General features: G+C 34.0%; 1 protein-coding gene across 8 annotated transcripts in view; it reads right to left on the bottom strand.

Annotated features, from left to right (window-relative positions):
• The window catches only part of LOC108971058, a 58,461-nt gene that overhangs the window by 42,200 nt on the left and 2,072 nt on the right, over positions 1-14,189 (bottom strand). For 4 of the 8 annotated variants that reach the window (XM_018936863.1, XM_018936868.1, XM_018936870.1 and 1 more), the window contains exons 1-2: positions 10,143-10,168; positions 4,331-4,483 (exon numbers count right to left, since the gene is read on the bottom strand). The exons of 1 other annotated variant lie outside the window; for it this stretch is intronic. The gene's annotated coding sequence lies outside the window, so the exon portion shown is untranslated. 3 more of the 8 variants (XM_018936866.1, XM_018936865.1, XM_018936864.1) reach the window with 3 other exon arrangements.

The following is a 14,189-nucleotide window of genomic DNA, read 5'->3' as shown; positions in this document are numbered from 1 at the left end:
AACATTTTTGAATAAATTATTCTTATGCACGGGAGTGTGGGTGTTTGCGTGTCCGTCTGCGCACATGTTTTTATATTAGGTTGTCAAAAAAGTCTTGCGGTGTTTTCGCTAGTTGGCGCTGAGAGCGCGTAGTTCTAGTTCTATTCGTTATTAAAATTAATTTTATTTTGGCGAACGTTTTTGTATGTATACAGAAATTTTGAAAAATGTGGCGCAAAATTGATTCTAAGTAAATCAGTTGGAATATGTATTGGAATTTTTCAAAGACTTACGTTCTATATAAGATAAACGATTTAATCCTAAGCAGCACTGTTTAGTGTCAAAAACACTTACATTTGAGTTTAGCTATTTTTGAAAGCATTTAAATTAAGCACAAAGAAGATTAATATATTGCCAAAATGTGCTTTAAATTGCACAGAAATTGAAAATTTTGTACACGTAATTACTAAAACAATTTATTGCTTAGGTTAAATGAGGACGTTGCTCTCTAATCTATATTTGCAAATTCTCTCATAGAGCAGAAAAGTGCCTAGTTAATAGTTTCAAATATTTTTCTCATTATAGTAAAAAATTCTAGTAAAAATTTAAAAAAATGTTTGCCAATCTTATTTCAATGTCCACAGCTGTAAATATTAAATTTCAGGCATTCACATAATCGCAATTTGACAATAATCGCTTGAAGGCTGGCTTAAATTGTGATCGCAATGCAAATTAAGTTCACACAATGCAACTGTGCGTTTCGGCGGCACGAAAAAGCCATGAACGGTAAAAGTTAACAAAGCGAAGCGAAAATAAAAGGAAAATCAATTAAATATATGTTTGTAAAACACCAAATCGCCACTGACACATTTTGTCGTATAGTTTTTTGCGCCTCGGACGACAACAAAAGCCCATTACAGAGGCAACGAAAGTGTTTTGTGTTCATTTATACTTAATTCTATTTACGTATTTTTATATGTATTTACCTACTCACATTATTTATATATTTGCTTAGCGAATTTAGAGTACAAAAGGCAAATAAAACGCTTTTAGGTGATTCATTGGCGTTCGAGCGGTGTTTGGATGACGCCTTTTTCTAGATTTCGTGACTTTTAATTAAAGTAATTTGCATTTAAGAGCATGTACGTATGTCGTAAAATATAAATACAAACATATACGGCGGCATTATATGTACTATGTTATATAGTTTCTGTACAGCGAGTTGTTCGTATCGATGAAGGAAGCTCTCTAAGCTTGCTCTAGTGATGTCATAACCGCAAACACTTATTCGAGTTTTCAACTTGATAGCCCCACTGAAGGTTACCTAAATTATATTCAAGTTTCTATTTGCTTTTATTCCCTTTACTTGATAGCTATTGTTCTACATACCAATAGATTGAAAAGCCTATCTAAAAAGAAGCACGCTTTTTAGGAAGAAAAGGCTAAGGAACTTTATTAAGCACCTATACAATATATTATTATAAGAAAAAAATAGTGAGACTTTGTTCATAATTTTAAAATTTTTAACTTATTCTTCAAAATCTATACCGCTCCCTCAAAGTAACACTCCTTGGCCGCAATACGCTTGAGCCAACGTTTTTTTCTAATCCACCAATCATCGAAAAACTATTTAAGGACAAGTTACGGTATAGCCTTTAATGCGCGTAGTGATTAACGTTTAATGTCTTCAAGTATTATTCAAAAGGGTTTCTTCGCAGCGATCATTTGAGCTTGCGGAAAATCCAGAAGTCACACGGAGCTAAATGATTTGCCCCGGCACGATATTGGTTGAAAACTTGGCGAAAAACGCGTGCTGCAAAAACCAAGAGTTGTCGGCCCATAATTCCAGCCTCTTTTTACAAAAAGTTTCACGCAAATAACGCATTAAATTTAAATGGTACTCGTATTCCTTGTTAACAGTTTGCAGGGTCGGAAGTAATTCCAAGTGCACCACACCGCGATAATCAAAGAAAACGGTCAACATAAACTTGAGTTTTGATTTGCTGTGACGTGGTATTTTTGGCTTCGGCTGACCTTTGACACGATGTTCAGCCGATTGATCGTCAGTTTCCGGGTCGTAGGCATAGATTCAAGACTCATCGCCAGTAATAATACTATATGTTTCATGACATTCTGGTGATCGGAAAGCATTGTTTCACAGACTTTAACGCAATGGTATTTTGCGAAAAAATTTAGTGATTCTGGAACCAATCATGCCTTTAAATTTTTTTACTGATCCTTCCGATACTCCAACGTTAACAGTAAAATCTCTGACAGTTAATTGTCGATTCTTAAGCAACAATTCCTTTATTTTATTAACGTTCTGATCATCATGTTGATGACCGTCCTGGACGTGGTTCATGGTCAACGCGTTCTCTTTTAATGATTGGTGCCAATCAAAAACACTATATTATAACACTCTGAACGTTTCGGATTCAGAAATTTTATTCCGCACGCAAAATTTAATGGAACTTCTTTGTAGAATAATTAAACTTGTCGTAGAAATCAGCATCGAAAAAATCGCGCTCAGTAGTTTGGGCATTTATTCTAGTAATCTAAAGTAAACAGGTTGTGAAATATGTATTTGTTATTATTGGAAGTAGTAGACCGACTTTTCTAATTTTTATGCACGAATAGCAGCCTACCCCGACGTAAGAAATAAAAACAAATAAGTTTTTCAATGAAGAATATGAATATCATTCATTCACGAAAACTTTTTAACCAAATTTTAACAAATGAATCCACATCCGTATATCTAGTATAGTAGGTAGGTACGCTTATTACTATATTTGGCTTTTGGGTACCATATTTCGCCCATATTCATAATATGGAAAAATAACAGATCCCACTACTTCCACTATTATTAGATCCAGAGAAAATATTGACCGATTTTTGAGAGAAATCGCCATAAATTAGGGGTACTATGGAATATGCGCTAATCATTCTTAACAGGTGACAATTTAGGCTTAGTAATAGGTTGTCAAAGAAGTCTTGCGGTATTTTTATTGAATTTTCCATTGCTCATAAAATTTTTTTTGATGACTCATGCCCAGCTCTTGATCGATGCTACGGCTGCTACTATGCCGGTCTCTTTCGACCATTTCAGCGATTTTATCGCAATTTTCAACGACAGGCCTTCCACGTCCATCTTCGACCACCTCTACACCAGAATGGAAACGTTGAAACCATTGTTGTACGGTGGAAATGGAAACTGTATCGGGTCCATAAACTGCACAAGTTTTATTGGCGGCTTGAGATGCATTTTTGCCTTTATCGTAGTAGTACTGTAAAATATGCCATATTTTCTCTTTATTTTGCTCCATGTTTGCGACGCTATAACTCACGAACGACTTAAAAGAAACGGCAATCAATCAAACACGTGTTAGCGTGTGAAATGAGATTTCCAAAAAGGTATAGCATGACCCTATGCGTCGAATAAAACTAGAACTATGCCCTAAATAAATATAAATCAGAATGACGTGTCTTCATTATTGAACAATATTTCAAAAATAATGGAAACTTAGCGGCCGCAGTTCGAAAATGACATACAAAAAGTGGTCGGAATAATGTTTTAATGTCAAATTCTTTTAATTTTGGGACACCCTGTATTTGTTAACGTTGGAATTATTCAAGTTCAATAAGCTGTAGAGATTTGAGAAAGGTGACCTATTATTTCTCTTGGAGTTATTTTTGCCATGCTGGTCATATAAATATTTTTAACCAGATATCTTTTGAAAGAACTTTTGGTTCCATAAACTGCCAGGAGAATGACAATATTATTTTCTATTTTATAGATATGTTAGCACTGATTATCTAGATAAAACAGGTTTCCAAAGTAGGTTGTTTTTGAGAAGAAACGCTTTGTTATTTAAAGTAGCGAAGAAACCATTTTGACACGAGGGGCACAAAGTCTTTTGGCAAGTAGTATTATCGTTGAGATGGGTGTGGGAAGACATGTGCTGAATAGCAGACATTTAATGATCTTTTAGACAGTAGTGTCAATAACTACTTGCAAAATATGTTTTGAGTTTAACAATTACTCTAAAGATATTTTTTTCTATTTAGCAACTCGATTAGATATTTAAATTCGAAAGTTTCGTTAGGAGGTCGGTTCTAAGTCAAATAATCAAGTTTCATGACGAAAGTTCTCTGTTTAAATTTCTTGATATTAAATATAACCTGAACTACATATATATATATATCTTCTTCTTCTATATAAATATGTACATAGGTCATAGAATATTATTTATCAACTGATGAGATGATACATTTTGTTTGTATACATATAATATATAGTAACTACATATATACATACCATTACATATATATACTTCTTTCCAAATCCTCTTACCTATTTCTGGTGATTACCGCTAGTTTTATTTTTTTATTTTTATTATTCCACAGTTATTGTCACCTGTTGGTTCTTAACTGGTTTTTAAAGCTTATGGTTTTATTTCTTATTTTCTGCACTTATGTTTTGTTCACTTTACACATTTGTTGTTTGCTGAAAGAAAGACACTAAATGAATGTGTTGTTTTTTAGTTTTTTGCTTTTATTACTTTTATAATCTTTACTTATTGCTGTTGTTTTTTGGGTTTTGTTTTGAAAAGCGATTGAAGTCATCGACAGATTTTACTGCTTTGATTTTTATGTTCTTTCTTTTGTCTGCTTAATGACACGTTTAACTGCACTTTTCCCGAAACATACAACACAAATGCGCAATACAATGTACACGAGGTGCAATTTCAGTAATAGGTTCGAGCAAACAATGGAAGCTTTCACATTAGAGCGTAGAGTTTAAGTTAAGTGCCGGGTAAGCGAGGATTGCATTTAGCACTAATTCATTTAACTTTTTTATATATTTTTCGATTATTTTACAATAACAATGAAACCTTTATGTTATATTTCAGAAAACCACAAACGCCTCACAAAAGCATTCAATTCCTTACACCTAGGCAGAGGGCTACGTACTCTGGTATGTGCTTTATCAGTCCCTACACTTTCGTAAGCTCACGAGCAGGTGATAGCGCGTTAGATAAGATTCCAATGAATGTGTACTACTATAACCGTTATCTGTGTCAAATAAACCAATACATTTCAATTCGCAATGCAAACACAAACGCGCACGAAGCGATAAAATTCCACATTTCCAAATCGAAAGAGTGCCGAGGCAGGTTTGAAGCAGGCGAACAGGCGTTAACGGGTTCAGGGAAATTGCACATTTCTTTCTTGTCTTTTTTCTCTTCTCTTCTGCTTTCGCAAAGAGGCGAAATGTGTCATAAATTACTAATTCAACTGGTATCTACAATTTGAGCTACAATATACCGCCTGTCGGACGCTTTGCTGCAAAAGTGAGTGTCCGAGTATGTGGCAGACAGTCTGCATTCTTGCTAGCCTATGACTAAAATGTCGCTGACGCGGTAATTTTCTCGTTAAACTGAGTAATTACTATGAATTTGGAAATTAATTAGCTATAATGTGCATAGTTCGACGAAGGCTTATGGGGGTATGGGCAATTTTATTTGATTTTTAAAGCATTTAGTGGGCAATAAAAGAGAAATTTCTATATATTAAAAGATTTGAGGTTAAAGTTTTACGAAATTGTCGACCGCGTTATATTGCTAACACGTTAAATTTACATGTTAGAACTCTCGCAATAAGTAAGTGTCAAATTGCTTTTCCTGGCATGGTCTTATAAATGGCCCATAAACTTAAAGTTTGAACCCTTATAGACTATACATATATATACCATTCTTTTAATTTTTCTTATTGACGAAACCATTAAGCCAGAAATTAGCCTCATAACTGGAGATGGTTTTTGAAGCACACGAAAATACGACAATTTTGCTGGTCTTGCGTCAATTTGTCTTGTAGAGATGTGGGCCAAGATCTTTTAGCAAGATTCGCCACAACGAGGTCACAGAGATGCCCAACCCTTGAGAATAACATAGCGGTATGGTACTACGAGCACTTCTTTATCTCACTGCTACAGAAACATTTTGTACTGTGCCTGTGGATTCAAATTTTTTCACTAGACGCTCAATTTTTATCTAACGGGACTATTATAACGACCATAAATTGGACGTAGCGCTCTTAAAGTATAGGCCTCTGACTTCGAATTTCGGTAGGAAATTTTAATAATTTGTTTTTGGATCGTATATCGTTCCATGGTAAAATGACAAACCTTTCTGAAGAGAAATTTCAAAAGCGTCTGGAATCGACTGCTGAGATGGTACGGCAGAACGCATTAAATTACTGACTTTGTAAACTTTAAGAATTTAAGAGATCATTGATAGATTGAGATCACGATTATTGAGAGTGAATCCTCGAGGATCACCGGAATTTTTTACTCAATCGTTTAAAATTTTAATCCGTATGTATCGTAATTTTGTACTTGACAACTGAAATTATTGACATTTTCAAAAACAAAAAAAAAAACAACAACTAACCACAATCAAAGTGTGCGCAAAAAGGCATAAATAATTCAAAAGACACAGAGAGATCAGTTTTGCATAAATTAACGCGCTAACTGAACGAGAAATTTCCAAAATAATTCAACCACACTAATCCCGGCGCGTTTTAGCGCACTTCCAGTGCACTTAAGGCATTTTTATGAGAAAGGCTATTTTTAGAGAAAAGTCCAAGTGGCTGAAAGTTTTTCTCAGGAAAAATTGCCGCCACATAGCGAAGCAATAATAACAAAGCGCAAGCATACATATATACAAATATAATATATCTGCGGATGTGTAAATGTTTAAACATATGTACATGTATTGTATGTTTGTGTGTATATTGCCACCATTCAACAAGCGATCGCATTCAAATAGTTGAGTCACTACAAGCACCTTTCCAATGCCAATGGCAATTACCCGTCGCTTGCGGTCTACAATAATTGTTCTAAGCATTTCATAACAAGTTGAGCTGACATACGGGCACACAAGCAGACAAACATACATTAGTAAATAGGTACATATATTCATATTGTAAGCAATTTAAGTATAGGCATGATCGCCTAGTTGTGCGTGAAACGCGTGACGTCATTGACAGATTAAGTTACTGTGACTCGTGAAGTTCACGCACACATATAAGCAAACAAATGTGTATATAAATTTACATATGTATGTATGTGTGTGCATTTAAACTGGTGTTCGGGCCTTCTTAAATTTCTAAATTGGTTTGTTATTCTGCCGACTTCTGCATTTAGTTTAATTTTTGTGTATACTTTATCCACTTTTTTAAAGCTGATCATTAAAAAAACAATAAAAACAAAAATAACGCAGCCGCCTTTGAATAAAGTAAACAAGTTCTACTCGCTCGTTTTGATCAGCGCTGGCGATTGAAGTTGCTGCAGGTAAATGTGTGTGTGTATATCTATGAGAGCAGCTGAGTGTTTGTAAATGTGCTGCGAATTTGCTCTTTCCCTTTCGCTGCTTATGACTTCATGTGATCGTGAGGCACACAAATATTTTTTCTGTTGTTGCCTTGCTAAATGACATCATCAACGCCACTGATTGGGTTGATTGCAGAGATCGCGGCGCCGTATTGCGGGTTGATGTTGTGATCGTAATCATATTTTCAATTGGATCGGTTTGGTGAAGAGTTGATATTGAAATGGAGTGTTAACTGACAGACATACAACCAAACATTTATATGTACATAAATTTGTACATATGTATGTATATCACTATAACTATGCAGATATACAATTTATTGTTCCCCATAACACACTTGCAAATTAAAAATACATATATATAGATATGTACATGACAATATCACACTAATTTCCTAAATATGTTTTTTTTTTCTTATTTGACTTCACACTTGCACGTTTTTATCAGCGCTTTTGCTTAGTTTCCATTGGCAGCACGAATGGCAATTTTGTTATTTATTGTTTTATGAGTTTGATACGTTTTATAACGGAAAGCAGACATGTGCACATTCACATACTTATGTACATATATACATTAAAGTGTCATAAAACTGCTTCTAGTGTGTTCATTTTTACTTTTAATGGCGAATTCTGGGCAAGCATTTTTAATTTTGTGTGTAAAAAATACAATGTACATATTTATTTGTATAACAACAAACATATGTACATAGTACACAAACACAAGTGCTTTCAAAAGTTCAACCACTTTGGCAAGTGACTCAAATTTCAACAATAAACCCTTTCAATTATTTATTTGCCCTTACTTAATTTATTAGACATATTTACTTTTTAAAAAAATGTTTTTTTTTTACTTTACAAAAAGTATTTTTTTTATTCAAAAAATTTTAATTTCAAAAAATATTTAAAATCCAAAAATATTTAAAATAAAAAAAATATTTTTTGTAAAGTAAAATTTACTTTTTTACAAAAGTAAAGTAAAATTTACTTTTTTACTTTACACAAATATTTGTAAAGTAAAAAAAAATATATTTTTTTTGTTGGTTACTGTTGAGTATTGCGAGCTTCGAATATTTTTTGTGGTCATTAGGATATTTTTTTATTTACCTTTTCCTTAACTTTTATTTACTTTATTATTMATATTATTATTATTTTAACGATATCACAGGTATTAGTATTTATATGAAAAATCAATCCAAAAATAAATGCAAAAATATATTTTAAACTTCCATCTCTTATTATAGCTAAACAAAAGCAACAAGTAGGTAAAAAATGGTATAAAAATAGTTTATATTTAATTTATTGTTTCGCTATTGCTTTCCAGTAAAAATATCCTTTTATATCTCTTTCGGAGAAAGTAAGCACCGCAGACCCTATAACATATATGTAGATGAATGTATATGCATATACATAAATGATTAGCATGACTAGTACATAGAGTCAATTTAACCATGTCCCTCTGTCTGTGCGACTATATATACATATGTACATACGAGTTGCACTCGTCTATCAGTTTTCGAGATATCGGTCTGAAATTTTCCACACATACAGCTGCCATACAAACTGACCTTTTAACTGACAAATTAAGTTCTTCTATGAAAAATGTTTTCATTTGAAAAGATATCTTCAAAAAATTTCGCAAGGAATATTGTTCTAGTCAATGGTATAATCTCCGAAGATTTTTTTTAGAACGAATCACTATATCATATATCATCAAAATTAAGTCTTTTTATGGGAAACTTTTCCATTTAAGAAGATTTCTTCACGAAATTTCGCATTTATTATACCTCAAGCCAATAGTAAAATCTCGTAATAAAATTGTTCAGATCATAGCACTATATCATATAGGTGCCATATAAACTGGCCCATCAAATTCAAGTCCTTCTATGAAAACTTTTCAATTTGAAAAGATATCTCCGTCAACTTTCTTACGAATTAATGTTCTAGTTGACGGTACAATCTCCGAATCTCCGGTCCGATTTTTTTTTTTTTTTTATAGTTCGGAACACTGTATCTATAGCTGCCATATAAACTGAGCGATTCAAATGAAGATAAAGATATCCGTATTTTTGTGCTCTTATAATATATAGTACCATAAATAAACCAATATTTTATTTTTTCAAATATTATTTTTGGTTATTTCTTACTATTATTAGTATTTAATATATAAATTTTTTTTATTCCAATTATTGCCATCAAATAAATATAATTTCAAGCCAATTTGAAAGATATAAAGTCAACAAAACCCTTTGCACACAATTGTTGCTAATTAAACGTCAATTCTTCAATTCAATTACGCCAATTTTGACGATTGCTTCTCAGTACTAAAATTTGTTATTTACGTTTTTTATTAATACCACTTTATTATCACATTTTATTTTTATTTCAACTTTGACAAAAACATTTAGCAACTCGTTTTGATAAATTTTTGGCAATTTCGGCACCAAAGTCGAGGTTACTGCACAGCTGAGCGTTTGCAAGCGCGCGCGAAAAGCGAAAAAAACTCAAAGCACGACACAGCGCGGTCACCAGCAACTTGTTCACCGGTTTACCTTCACTAACAACTTTTAATTTTTTATTATTATCTTTTTTGCACATTCAACTTCACTTAACCCGCCGTATTTTGCATACATATTTACATAACCACGTAACTGTGTGTTGATAGCCTTTTAAGCTTATATGTGTGTGTGTATTGCTTATTTCTCACAACAAAAAAAAAAAAAAAAAAAAACTACTGAAATTAAAAAAAATATTTATCATTATTTATCGCAAATACCTTTTTTATTTGCACTCAAACTTCAATATACGAAATTAATTTCAATTATATTTATTAACTTTTTCAGTAAAGTAAATATTTTTGCGCACTTTATTCCGCACACGTATTCGATACGACCAACACGTTTAGCGTTTGAAAAACAACTGAAAACAGAACCCAACGGACGCGCGGACGATTGTTGTTTGGTCGTGCGAATTGCTCGTTTGTTTGCTTGCTTTGCTTGTTGGCTGCCAGTATGCCGTGAGCGCCTGGAGCAGCGGCGCAGAGGCAGCGCACCATCGACAACAGCGTTTACCGGTGGCAGAGTGAGTTCCACAATCACTCACCGTCACCGTCATCGTTTCCTCCACTGCCAACACCGTCATACACCACTGACGCTCACTTTGCCGGCAAACAGCTACGGGCTGTGTGTGAGCGGCGACGCGTTCGGGGTTGCTGCTCAGTCAATTGCGAAAATATCAACTTCAGATACATTTTCGTACTGCTGGCGGCAGCGGACAGTGGTGCAAGGCGTTTATAAAGGTGAGAAATTGTGGCATTATGAATATAAAGAGACACTAAAAAGTCAAGCTTAAGGGCGATGGATTTGAAATAAAATTTTAGAAGCTAGTTCAAAATAAGCTTATTCCAGCTATGAAAATTTTTAAACAACATTTGGCTTGTGGAGGCTAGGGCTACGTGCCCACTTTAGGCTGAAGAGTGCGTTTGCATGAGATATATCATCGATAAATAAGAATGGCTCTCAAAATATTTCACTAATCTGACTCAAGTCAGTTTAATACTGAACAGATAGGGTAGTCGAAAAAGTATTTTCGGATTTATAATCAAACTTCAACTTATTTTTTATATTTATAATGAACTTTATTGAGTTAAATATGTACCATTTTGGTTTATCACTTTTTGTCATTTTTCTGCTAGAGATATTTCCATCAGTGTAAAACTTTTCTGGTTTCTCGGCGAAAAACTGCGACAAGTAATTTTAACAGGCTTCTTTTGAAGCCAACTTTGCTCCATTAAGGGAGTTCTGCATTGACCGAAACAAATGGTAGTCCGATGGTGGAAGGTCAGGGCTATATGATGGAGGCATCAACACTTTCCAGCCAAGCTCTGATAGTTTTTGCCGAGTTATCAAAGATGTGTGTGTATAGCGTTGTCCTGATGGAAGACGGTGCCCTTTCTTTTGATCAGTTCTGGCCGTTTTTGTTGACAGTAAAATGTGGAATCAATCGTTCGACCAGGCTGGAGCAGTTGATAGTGGATGATTCCTTTCCAATCCCTCCTAACACTCAGCATAACCTTTCGAGGCGTTAATCTGGGCTTTGCGATCATTTGTTGAGCTTCACCACACTTGGACAATGATCTTTTTCGCACATTATTGCCATATTTTATCCACTTTTCATCTCCTGTTACCATTCGCTTCAGAAATGGTTCAATTTCATTTCGTTTCAGCAAAGAATCGCAGATGTTAATTCGGTCCATTCAATTTTTCACAGACAATTCATGTGGTAGCCAAACATCGAGCTTCTTTTTGTAGCCAACATTTTTTAAACGGTTCAAAATCATTTGATAATGAATATTAAGTTCCTTAGCGATGTCATGGCTGCTTATGTGACGGTCTTAGCCAATCTTTTCCATAATTTTATTGACTTTTTCAGCGATAGGTCGACCAGAGCGAGGTGCATCTTTCACATCGAAATTTCAAGCACGGAAACAAGCGAACCATTGTTGTGCTACACGAACTGATACAGCGTCGTCTCCGTGTTCACAAATTTCATTGGAGGCTTGCATGTCATGCTCCCCTTTTTACCAAAATTTAAAATATGTATAGCGAATTTCTTCATTATTTTGATCAATCTAACCAAAATGTATACTTTCGCATCAAGTGCACGCATACTTAGAAACCCATATGTATATTTTTTGTCTCTTTTCGCTCCAACCTACACCACTGTGCCACGATACCTTTCAACATTTGACGCTGCCTAAGTGAGGTTTGAGAACATTTTTTTAACGTAACATTTTCTGCACAACGGCGCTTTTCAAATATGCACAAGTGTGTGTATATGTATATAATTACAACGTGTTGGCGACATCAGTTTAGCGGCAACAAAAGCCCGCCTGTCTGCAATAAAATCTGTTGCTTTGTTTTCGGTTGCGATTCCCGGCGTTCGCTTCAATTGCTGATGTTGCAGCGCACGATGGCGTTTATTTACATAAACACACTTTTGTACCTATATACATAAGTATTTATGTTTAAGTGTGTGCGCATCGTATTGCAACATTGTTGCTTCGCTGTTGAACGTTTGAGTGCGCGAATACTTCATAGAAGCTGATGAATGACGCATTGCATCAGGTCGGCGGCATCACTTGACTTATATTTGAATTGGATTTCCATTTGAATAAGTCTGTTACATTTTTTTGCTACCATTCATTTTCTTTTTTTTTGTTTTTTTTTTTGTGTGTTTTGTTTTTTTGGTGTTGGTTTGGTTTTTTATTTTGTTTTCAGTAAAGCTATGAAAAATAAATAATCAAAATTTGCATGAGGTAGGTGAAACGTTGCAGAATAAAGCAGCTGCATCATATGATGTGCAAGCGACTTGTGATGTGACTCAAATGGCGTGGTTTATTTGAATTGGCAATTTTTGTTTTTAATAATTATATATGTACATATCGTGACCGGAAATGCAAAATAACGTACCATCAAAAAAATCGAAATTTTAACTCAGACATAACCAATATATAAACATTTTATAACCAAAACTCAAAATATGTTTCAATATGATTGTTTTCTATTATATCGTTTGTAAACTTTTAAAAAGTTACGTTATTTTACATTTCAGGCGACCATATATACTTTTAGAATAAAAAAATGTAGAAAATAAAAATAAAATACTTAATTATTTCAAATTCAAATTATGTGACGCTTTATAACCTCACTTTTGACTTCTGTAACTTCTTATGGTACTTTTCATATAGCACCCTAAATGTAGGCAACATTTTTTTTATATCATGCATTTAACTAACACACCTGCTTATTTTTGAAAATTTTAGGAGCCCGAAATTACCGTTAATCACGAAGCTGGCGACTAGTTTCAATGAGGAAATAACTGAATGTTCTGTTTTTTTTTTATAACGGTTTATCATGAACCCTGTTAACCTCGTGTGTTAAGGCATGGTACTATAGTACATGTATCCATAAGGGTTGATTTTTTATTTTCAACGGTATCACTTTAGTTATATAGAAATGCCTTCACCGTCAAATGTAAATTAGCGGGAAAGTCATATTTGTAAGCATTTGATGCCCATATGTTAGAATACGAGGCCACCACCCTTAGTGTTTCTTTAATTCTTTTACGCATATTTAATGAAGCTTAAATGGAAATTTCACATCTGTCTCTTAGCTGTCACCCAATGCAACGGTTTAGTTACGTATGCATGTAAAAGCTCTAGCTTTTGGGCAATAAAAATATTGTTATCAATAGAGAAAGTGGTGGTTTTATACTATGTTCTCTAAGAAAGCAAACGCGTTTTTCTCAAAACTATTGTGACAAATTTTGTAAATAAAACGCAAAATATATAACTATTCATCAATATTTATTTGGTGGCCTTCAAAGTAATTCCCACAAGATGTAAATCACTTATACCAACGATTTTTCCAGTACTCGAAACTCGACTAAAAACGGGTTCCACGGAGCAGCAATTTCAATTTGGGGAATAAGAAAAAATTACACGGAATCTAATCACTACATTAGGTGTTTGCTGATGGTTTTCATTGCATTCCTCGCTGCGATGGTGTATTATCATCGTGCCATTCTTTGAATTATTCTTCCACAATTCCGGCCGTTTTCGACAAATGTTCTCCTTAAAAATTCATGATACACCAATCCACGAATACCGAAAAAAAACAAAAAACAATGAACATAACCTTGATTTTTGTGCAGCTTTGGCGTTTTTTTTTTTTTTTTTTGGTTTCAGAACGTTTTCTCTCTAAATTTCGATATTCGTTGACTTCTTTGCATGTCAAACTCATAAACCCATGTCTCGTCGGGG

The sequence above is a fragment of the Bactrocera latifrons genome, unplaced genomic scaffold (assembly GCF_001853355.1).
Source record: "Bactrocera latifrons isolate USDA-ARS-PBARC rearing strain unplaced genomic scaffold, ASM185335v1 scaffold_32, whole genome shotgun sequence".
Taxonomy (NCBI): domain Eukaryota; kingdom Metazoa; phylum Arthropoda; class Insecta; order Diptera; family Tephritidae; genus Bactrocera; species Bactrocera latifrons.
Note: the sequence above shows the minus strand (reverse complement) of the source record. Positions and strands in the feature narration are given on the sequence as shown.